We start from the raw sequence: 10121 nt of genomic DNA, 5'->3' as shown, positions 1-10121 counted from the left end.
ATGTCGTACCCACTCAGCCAATGTCCCTTTCATCCCTGGAGCACCAACATTGCTAACTGGTCAATTGGGAGGCACCATTAAGTCCTCCCCATGAGGACCCTGGTCCCAGACCTCTCTGTTTCCACTCTCCCAACAACATTCCCCAGACAGGTACAGCATGGATTAGATACAGAGTAATGCTCCTTCTACACTGTCCCATCCAACAGTCCCAGGACAGGAACATCATGGGGTGGATACAGAGTGAATCTCACTCTGCACTGTCCGAAACAGACAGAGAGAGAGAGAGAATGAGAGAAATAGAGGGAGACACAGACAGACAGGGTGTCTGAGAGTGAAAGAAGGATATTTAACATCAGACATAGGAAGGTGAGGAGGCAATTTAACCCCTCGACCCTGTTCCAGCATTCAGTGAGATCAGGGCTGATCTGTGATCTAACTAACACCATATATCCCACCTTTGCCCCTTATCTCTTAATACCGCTGGTTAAAAAAATCTATCAGTCTCAGATTTAAAAATTTACAAGTGTCTCAGCATCAATTGCTGTTTGTGGAAGAGAGTCCACCCGATCAGAGTCTCCTTGTCTGCACTGCCCCATCGAACAATCTCAGAGAAGGTACAGCACGGGTCAGATACAGAGTACAGTTCAGTTTAAACTGTCCCTGGAGTGTCGGATTAACCCGGGTCACTCACTGTGCCCGGCTCAGCCTCAAGACTCACCTGCCTCAGTCACTGAGACGCTCCTGTATCACTTGCCTTAATGTAAGCAGATGCCGGGTTTGGGAGCAGGACAGGCACACGGGATTAGGACGACTGCTCATGTGGAGGATAAGCATCAGTAATCCCTCAGAGAATCAGAACAGACCAGCGAGACTCAGAAAAGGAAACTTGTGTTGAATTTGTGAGTCTTGCATTGTGGAATGCTTTAGTATTTGGTGAGAATGTTGAGCCAGTGACATTTTGCCCCAGTGGGATGAATAGACACTATATGACTTGATTACAACAGTAAGGTACCGTGTGTACTGTAAATATGGACTGAAATAACAATGTAACTGATCAATTTTCAGCTGAATACTATAACTACAGTTATACCTGTTATCCTGTTATATATGTGCTGCTATACCTGCTATATGTGAGAATGTACATACGACACGATGGGATGAAGTCAAAGTGGCCACTGTTTATATTTTTGACTATACCCCAAGTTCCTGACTCTGCAGCCAAAGGGAATATTTACTCTCAGTCCACCCTATCAGTTTCCCTTATTATTTTGTAAACCTTCATCAAAGCACCCAATAACCTTCCAGGAGAAAAATCTTTTCCTCAAATCCCCTCTAAACCTCCTGCCCCTTGCCTTCAATCTATGCCCCCTGGTTATTGACCCCTCCACTGAGGGAAAAAGTTTCTTCCTATCTAACCTATCAATGCCCCTCATAATTTTGTACACCTCAATCAGGTCCCCCCTCAGCCTTCTCTGCTCTAAGGAAAACAACTCCAGCCTTTTCAGTCTCTCTTCATAGCTGAAATGCTCCAGCCCAGGCAACATCCTGGTCAATCTCCTCTGCATCCTCTCCAGTGCAATCACATCCTTCCTATAGTGTGGTGCCCAGAACTGTACACAGTACTCCAGCTGTGGCCTAACCAGTGTTTTATACAGCTCCATCATAACCTCCCTGTTCTTATATTCTATGCCTCAACTAATAAAGGCAAGTATCCCATATACCTTCCTAACCACCTTGTCTACCTGCGCTGCAGCCTTCAGTGATCTATGGACAAGTACACCAAGATCCCTCTGACACTCGGTACTTCCTATGATCCTACCATTCATTGGATATTCCCTAGCCTTGTTAGTCCTTCCAAAATTCTATGTAACCTCACCTATGTATAATCTTTAATCTTGCAGTGCATGTGTCATGTTTAATTTCTGAAAGCCAGACAGAGTAAAGCTTAACGTTTTCCAAAAAACTCCAGACTTTTGGCATTTATTACCTTATCGGGTCAAATCTTTCGTTAAATTGGACTAGACTTGTGAATAATTCTTTTTAAGTTGTTTTTCCAACAGTACCAGTGTAAATCGATTTGCAGCATCCCATCATATAATATACACTCCTGTCTATATTGTCTGAATACAGACATAAAATATCCACAAATTTTGCTATTTATTCCGGGGCAGACAGGTGAAGTGTTTATTTTGTCTGTGATTTAACTCAACCCCCAATGATAACCAACATGGTGGGAGAGAGTGATAGACAGAGAGAGAGGAACAGAGGTAGAGCAACAGAGAGATACTGAGGAATAGAGACAGAAGCAGAGAGATAGAAAGTGCCAGGAGACCCTGAGACACTTTAGAAGCAGGGGGACGGGGAGACAGGCTTTGTGGAGACCCTGGGGTAACGTTACAGATAGACAGGGTAGATGTAGGTAAGATGTTTCTCCTGGTTGAGGAGTCTAGAACCAGGGGACACAATTTCAAAATAAGGGGGAAGCCACTTGGGACAGAGATGAGGAGAAATGTCATTACTCAGAGGGTTGTGAATCTTAGGAATTCTCTATCCCAGAGGGCTGTGGAAGCTCAGTCATTGAGTATGTTTAAAGCAGAGATTGACAGATTGCTGAATACCAATGACATAAAGGGATATGAGGATAGTCTGGGAAAAACACATTGAAGTGGATGATCAGCCATGATCGTATTGAATGGCGGAGCAGGCTAGATGGGCTGAATGGCCTACTCCTGTTCATATATTCCAAAGCTGCCGAAATAGTTTCTCGCAAACCTCCCCATCAGTTCCCCTTAATATCTCAACAACTTTGATCAAATCACCTTGAACCTCCTAAATTCCAGGTAATAAATCCCCCAGTTTGTGTAATGTCACCTTGTAATTTAACCCTTGGAGTCCAGTTATCATTCTGGTAAATCTACACTGCACTCAAATGGACACGGACCCCTCAAGTCTCTTTGAACCTCCAGTGTTTCTATCTTTTCACCATTTATAAAGTACTCTGTTCTGGTCTTTTTTACTGACATGGAAATCTATCTACCACAGTTTTAACCATTCACTTCAGATATCTCTTTGCATTGTTCTGCTTCCAGCTACACTGCTTACAATGCTGCCTATTTTTGTGTCATTGGTAAACTTGGGTATGTTGCATTCTACCACATCATCTTAAATCGTTAATAAATACAGCAAAACTGAGACACACACGGGCTTTGCACTAGTAGACAGGAGTGAATCATTCCATCCTCGAGGTTTTTTAATTCCAGATTTATGTTTATTTTTAGAAAAAACAAAATTCAAATTCACAACAGCCCAGCGTGGGATTTGAACTCCTACTTTTTCAATCATCAGCTCAGGCCTTCAAATTAAAACCCATAAAAAGAGATTCATTTTCCTCCTGCTGTTGTCTGACTGACTGAGGTTTTGTATATTGTTCCCTTCTCCTCTTCTTCCATGTGTTTGAAGTCTTTGAAGTTTGTCAGACATTGGTAAACTACTTCATGTGGTGTTCTGTAAATACCTTCAATTCTGTGTATCTGGAAGGGACACAATTCAAATTCTCACCTTATTGCATCAACCAAAACCTGCAGGTCCATTCAAACAACTCTATTTCCTGTCTCTGCAAAGAGAGCTCACACTTCCACAATGCAGGAATGTCTGAATGGAAACAGCTTTTGACACATTTCCCAACACGTTTGCTAACACTTTTCAGGATGAAGCTAAATTCAACTCACAGATTCCAAGCCCCAAATTGAGCTTTTGGGTAGAACAGGGAACATTGATGAAATCCCAGATCTCTCTGTCCTGTCACCCATTCTAACATTGTACCATTTAGTTTATATCACTCAGTCTTCCTTCCAAAATGCATCACTTCACATTTCTCAGCATTGAAGTTAACCTGCCCTGTGTCTGTCCAATGATAGGTTGGATAGTAAGCTGTCAAGAGGACATAAAGTGTCTCCAAAGAGTCAGCAAAAAATTGGCAGATGGAGTACAATGTGGGAAAATGTGAGCTTGTCCACTTTCGCAGGAGGAATAAAAATCAGTATATCATTGAAATGGAGAGAGACTGCAGAACTGGACGGTACAGAGGGATCTGGGTGTCCTGGTACATGAATCACAAAATGTTACCGTGTAGCTACAGCGAGTGATTAGGAAGGCAAATGGAATGTTGTTGTTTATTGCAAGGTGAATAGAATATCAAAGTAGGGAAGTGTTGTTACAGCTGTACAGGGCATAAGTTAGACGACGTCTGCAGGATTGTGGACACTTTTGGTCTCCTTACTGAAGAAATTCTATAATTGCATTCGAAGTAGTTCAGAGAAGGTTCACTGGGCTGATTCCTGGGATTAAGGGGTTATCTTATGAGGAAAGGTTGAACAGGTTGGGTCTATACCCACTGGAGTTTAGAAGAATGAGAGGTGATCTGAGTGAAACATCTCAGGTCCCGAGGGGACTGGACAGGGTGGATGCTGAGAGGATGTTTCCCCTTGTTGGGGAGACTAGAACTAGGGGACACAGTTTAAAAATTAGGGACGTTCCATTTAAAATTGAGCTGAGGAGAAATGTGTTTCTCTCAGAGGGGGGTCAGTCTGTTGAATTCTCTTCCCCAGAGAGCAGTTGAGGCTGGATCATTGAATATATTCAAGGCTGAGTTCGATAGATTTTTGATGAATTAGGGAGTCAAGGGTTATGGGACACAGACAGGAAAGTGGAGTTGAGTTCACAATCAGATCAGCCATTGAATGGCAGAGCAGGCTCGAGGGGCCGAATGGCCTACTCCTGCTCCTAATTCATTTGTTCTTGTGTGTTCCATTTCACCAGACTGCCTCTCTGTTCCTGCATTCAATGAGATCATGGCTGATCTGTGATCAAACTTACACCATATATCCTACCTTTGCTCCTTATCTCTTAATACCTTTGGTTAACAAGAATCTATCAATCACAGGTTTAAAAATTAACCAATAAGCCAGCATGAAATTTCCACAAACAATATCATGAGGGTATGATGGTTCCCACAGTGGAATAGCTGGCTGAATATTTAAAATGGAGGCTATTCCTTCTGGAACATCAAAAGTGTCCGCCTGGGCCCCAACTTCATCTGCATTCCTCCCTCTCCCGATGTTTTTTTTCTCTCCATACCTATCTCAAATATGTTTGTGTACACAGCAGTGAAGGATTAAATCAAGTTAATATATCTTACATTATCCTCTTCATCCAACTCAACAATCTCTCTCTCTCTCCACGTTTGTCTCTCTCAACAGCCCTCTCTATGCCTTCATATCTAACCCTCCGTCCCTCTGTCTCTCTCCTTGTGTCAGTGATAGCAGAGATAGAGACAGAGATAGAAGGAGAGGGGGGGAGTGACAGAGAGGGAAAGACAGATGGAGGGACAAAGTGAGAGACAGAGAGAGGAGAGAGATGGAGTGACAGTGAAGGAAGGGCAGATGGAGGGATAGAGAGAGAGAGAGACAGAGATAGAAGGAGAGAGATGGAGTGATGGGGCTGGGTGGGAAGACAGATGGAGAGACCAAGAGAGAGACAGAGAGAGAAGGAGAGAGATGGAGTGACAGGAAGGGAAGGACCGATGGACAGATGGAGGGATGGAGAGAGAGAGAGACAGAGACAGAAGGAGAGAGAGGGAGAGAGAGAGGGAAAGACAGATGGAGGGACAGAGAGAGAGACAGAGAGAGAGACAGAGAGGGAAAGGCAGTTGGAGAGACAGAGAGAAAGAGAGAGGGGCAGAGATGGAAGGAGAGAGGGGGAGTGACAGGGACGGAAAGACAGATGGAAAGACAGAGAGGGAGAGACTGTGATAGAAGGATAGAGAGGGAGAGACCGAGATTGAAGGAGAGAGAGGGAGTGACTGGGAGGGAAAGACAGATGGAGGGACAGAGAGAGATGCAGAGGCAGAGAGAGAAGGAGAGATTGGGAGAGACAGAGAGGGAAAGGCAGTTGGAGAGACAGAAAAAGATAGAGAGGCAGAGATGGAAGGAGAGAGAGGGAGTGACAGGGAGGGAAGGACAGATGGAAAGACAGTGAGAGAGACAGTGATAGAAGGAGAGAGAGGAAGAGACAGAGATTGAAAGAGTGAGAGGGAGTGACTGGGAGGGAAAGAGAGATGGAGAGATAGAGAGAGAGAGACAGAGAGAGAGGCAGAGAGAGAGAGAGAAGGAGAGTTTGGGAGAGATAGAGAGGAAAGGCATTTGGAGAGACAGAGAGAGAAGGAGAGAGAGGGACTGTCAGGGAGGGAAGGACGGATGGACAGCTGGAGGGATTGAGAGTGACAGACAGAGATAGAAGGAGGGAGAGGGAGAGACAGAGAGGGAAAGGCAGATGGAGGGACAGAGAGAGAGACAGATAGGCAGAGAACGAGAGAGAAGGAGAGATTGGGAGAGACAGAGAGGGAAAGGCAGATGGAGGGACAGAGAGAGAGAGAGAGGCAGAGATGGAAGGAGAGAGAGGGAGAGACAGGGAGGGAAAGACAGATGGAAAGACAGAGGGAGAGAGACAGTGAAAGAAGGAGAGAGAGGGAGTGACGGGGAGGGAAAGACAGATGGAGAGACAGATGGAGAGACAGTGATAGAAGGAGAGAGAGGGAGAGACAGAGATTGAAGGAGAGAGAGGGAGTGACTGGGAGGGAAAGAGAGATGGAGAGATAGAGAGAGAGAGACAGAGAGGGAAAGACAGATGGAGGGACAGAGAGAGAGACAGAGAGAGAGGCAGAGACAGAGAGAGAAGGAGAGATTGGGAGAGACAGAGAGGGAAAGGCAGTTGGAGACAGAGAGAGAGAGAGGGGCAGAGATGGAAGGAGAGATAGGGAGTGACAGGGAGGGAATGACAGATGGAAAGACAGAGAGAGGGAGACAGTGGTAGAAGGAGAGAGAGGGAGAGACAGAGAGGGAAAGACAGATGGAGAGACAGAGAGAGGTGCAGAGATGGAAGGAGACAGAGGGAGAGACAGGGAGGGAAAGACAAATGGATGGACAGAGAGAGAGACAGAGAGAGAAGGAGAGAGAGGGAGTGTCAGGGAGGGAAGGACAGATGGAAAGATAGTGAGAGAGACAGTGATAGAAGGAGAGAGAGGGAGAGACAGAAAGAGTGAGAGGGAGTGACTTGGAGGGAAAGAGAGATGGAGAGATAGAGAGAGAGAGACAGAGATAGAAGGAGACAGAGGGAGTGACAGGGAGGGAAAGACAGATGGAGGGACAGAGAGAGAGACAGAGAGAGAAGGAGAGAGAGGGAGTGTCAGGCAGGGAAGGACGGATGGACAGATGGAGGGATTGACAGAGAGAGACAGAGATAGAAGGAGAGAGAGGGAGAGTCAGAGAGGGAAAGACAGATGGAGGGACAGAGAGAGATGCAGAGGCAGAGAGAGAAGGAGAGATTGGGAGAGACAGAGAGGGAAAGGCAGTTGGAGAGACAGAAAAAGAGAGAGAGGCAGAGATGGAAGGAGAGAGAGGGAGTGACAGGGAGGGAAGGACAGATGGAAAGACAGTGAGAGAGACAGTGATAGAAGGAGAGAGAGGAAGAGACAGAGATTGAAAGAGTGAGAGGGAGTGACTGGGAGGGAAAGAGAGATGGAGAGATAGAGAGAGAGAGAGACAGAGATTGAAGGAGAGAGAGGGAGAGACAGAGAGGGAAAGACAGATGGTGGGACAGAGAGAGAGAGACAGAGAGAGAGACAGAGACAAAGAGAGAAGGAGAGATTGGGAGAGACAGAGAGGGAAAGGCAGTTGGAGAGACAGAGCGAGAGAGAGAGTGGCATAGATGGAAGGAGGGAGAGGGAATGTCAGGAAGGGAAAGACAGATGGAGAGACAGAGATGGAAGGAGAGAGAGGGAGAGACTGGGAGGGAAAGACAGATGGAGGGACAGAGAGAGAAGGAGAGAGAGGGTGAGACAGAGAGGGAAAGACAGATGGAGGGACAGAGACAGAGACAGAGAGAGAGGCAGAGACAGAGAGAGAAGGAGAGATTGGGAGAAACAGAGAGGGAAAGGCAGTTGGAGAGACAGAGAAACAGAGAGAGGCAGAGATGGAAGGAGAGAGAGGAAGAGACAGAGATTGAAAGAGTGAGAGGGAGTGACTGGGAGGGAAAGAGAGATGGAGAGATAGAGAGAGAGAGACAGAGAGAGAGGCAGAGAGAGAGAGAGAAGGAGAGTTTGGGAGAGATAGAGAGGAAAGGCATTTGGAGAGACAGAGAGAGAAGGAGAGAGAGGGAGTGTCAGGGAGGGAAGGACGGATGGACAGCTGGAGGGATTGAGAGTGACAGACAGAGATAGAAGGAGGGAGAGGGAGAGACAGAGAGGGAAAGGCAGATGGAGGGACAGAGAGAGAGACAGATAGGCAGAGAACGAGAGAGAAGGAGAGATTGGGAGAGACAGAGAGGGAAAGGCAGATGGAGGGACAGAGAGAGAGAGAGAGGCAGAGATGGAAGGAGAGAGAGGGAGAGACAGGGAGGGAAAGACAGATGGAAAGACAGAGGGAGAGAGACAGTGAAAGAAGGAGAGAGAGGGAGTGACGGGGAGGGAAAGACAGATGGAGAGACAGATGGAGAGACAGTGATAGAAGGAGAGAGAGGGAGAGACAGAGATTGAAGGAGAGAGAGGGAGTGACTGGGAGGGAAAGAGAGATGGAGAGATAGAGAGAGAGAGACAGAGAGGGAAAGACAGATGGAGGGACAGAGAGAGAGACAGAGAGAGAGGCAGAGACAGAGAGAGAAGGAGAGATTGGGAGAGACAGAGAGGGAAAGGCAGTTGGAGACAGAGAGAGAGAGAGGGGCAGAGATGGAAGGAGAGATAGGGAGTGACAGGGAGGGAATGACAGATGGAAAGACAGAGAGAGGGTGACAGTGGTAGAAGGAGAGAGAGGGAGAGACAGAGAGGGAAAGACAGATGGAGAGACAGAGAGAGGTGCAGAGATGGAAGGAGACAGAGGGAGAGACAGGGAGGGAAAGACAAATGGATGGACAGAGAGAGAGACAGAGAGAGAAGGAGAGAGAGGGAGTGTCAGGGAGGGAAGGACAGATGGAAAGACAGTGAGAGAGACAGTGATAGAAGGAGAGAGAGGGAGAGACAGAAAGAGTGAGAGGGAGTGACTTGGAGGGAAAGAGAGATGGAGAGATAGAGAGAGAGAGACAGAGATAGAAGGAGACAGAGGGAGTGACAGGGAGGGAAAGACAGATGGAGGGACAGAGAGAGAGACAGAGAGAGAAGGAGAGAGAGGGAGTGTCAGGCAGGGAAGGACGGATGGACAGATGGAGGGATTGACAGAGAGAGACAGAGATAGAAGGAGAGAGAGGGAGAGTCAGAGAGGGAAAGGCAGATGGAGGGACAGAGAGAGATGCAGAGGCAGAGAGAGAAGGAGAGATTGGGAGAGACGGAGAGGGAAAGGCAGTTGGAGAGACAGAAAAAGAGAGAGAGGCAGAGATGGAAGGAGAGAGAGGGAGTGACAGGGAGGGAAGGACAGATGGAAAGACAGTGAGAGAGACAGTGATAGAAGGAGAGAGAGGAAGAGACAGAGATTGAAAGAGTGAGAGGGAGTGACTGGGAGGGAAAGAGAGATGGAGAGATAGAGAGAGAGAGAGACAGAGATTGAAGGAGAGAGAGGGAGAGACAGAGAGGGAAAGACAGATGGAGGGACAGAGAGAGAGAGACAGAGAGAGAGACAGAGACAAAGAGAGAAGGAGAGATTGGGAGAGACAGAGAGGGAAAGGCAGTTGGAGAGACAGAGCGAGAGAGAGAGTGGCATAGATGGAAGGAGGGAGAGGGAATGTCAGGAAGGGAAAGACAGATGGAGAGACAGAGATGGAAGGAGAGAGAGGGAGAGACTGGGAGGGAAAGACAGATGGAGGGACAGAGAGAGAAGGAGAGAGAGGGTGAGACAGAGAGGGAAAGACAGATGGAGGGACAGAGACAGAGACAGAGAGAGAAGGAGAGATTGGGAGAAACAGAGAGGGAAAGGCAGTTGGAGAGACAGAGAAACAGAGAGAGGCAGAGATGGAAGGAGAGAGAGGGAGTGACAGGGAGGGAAAGACAGATGGAGAGACAGAGATGGAAGGAGAGAGAGGGAGTGATGGGGAGGGAAAGACAGATGGAGAGACAGAGAGAAAGACAGAGATAGAAGGAG

This window comes from Heterodontus francisci, unplaced genomic scaffold, assembly GCF_036365525.1.
Source record: "Heterodontus francisci isolate sHetFra1 unplaced genomic scaffold, sHetFra1.hap1 HAP1_SCAFFOLD_228, whole genome shotgun sequence".
Lineage (NCBI taxonomy): Eukaryota > Metazoa > Chordata > Chondrichthyes > Heterodontiformes > Heterodontidae > Heterodontus > Heterodontus francisci.
This window is presented reverse-complemented; position numbering follows the sequence as displayed.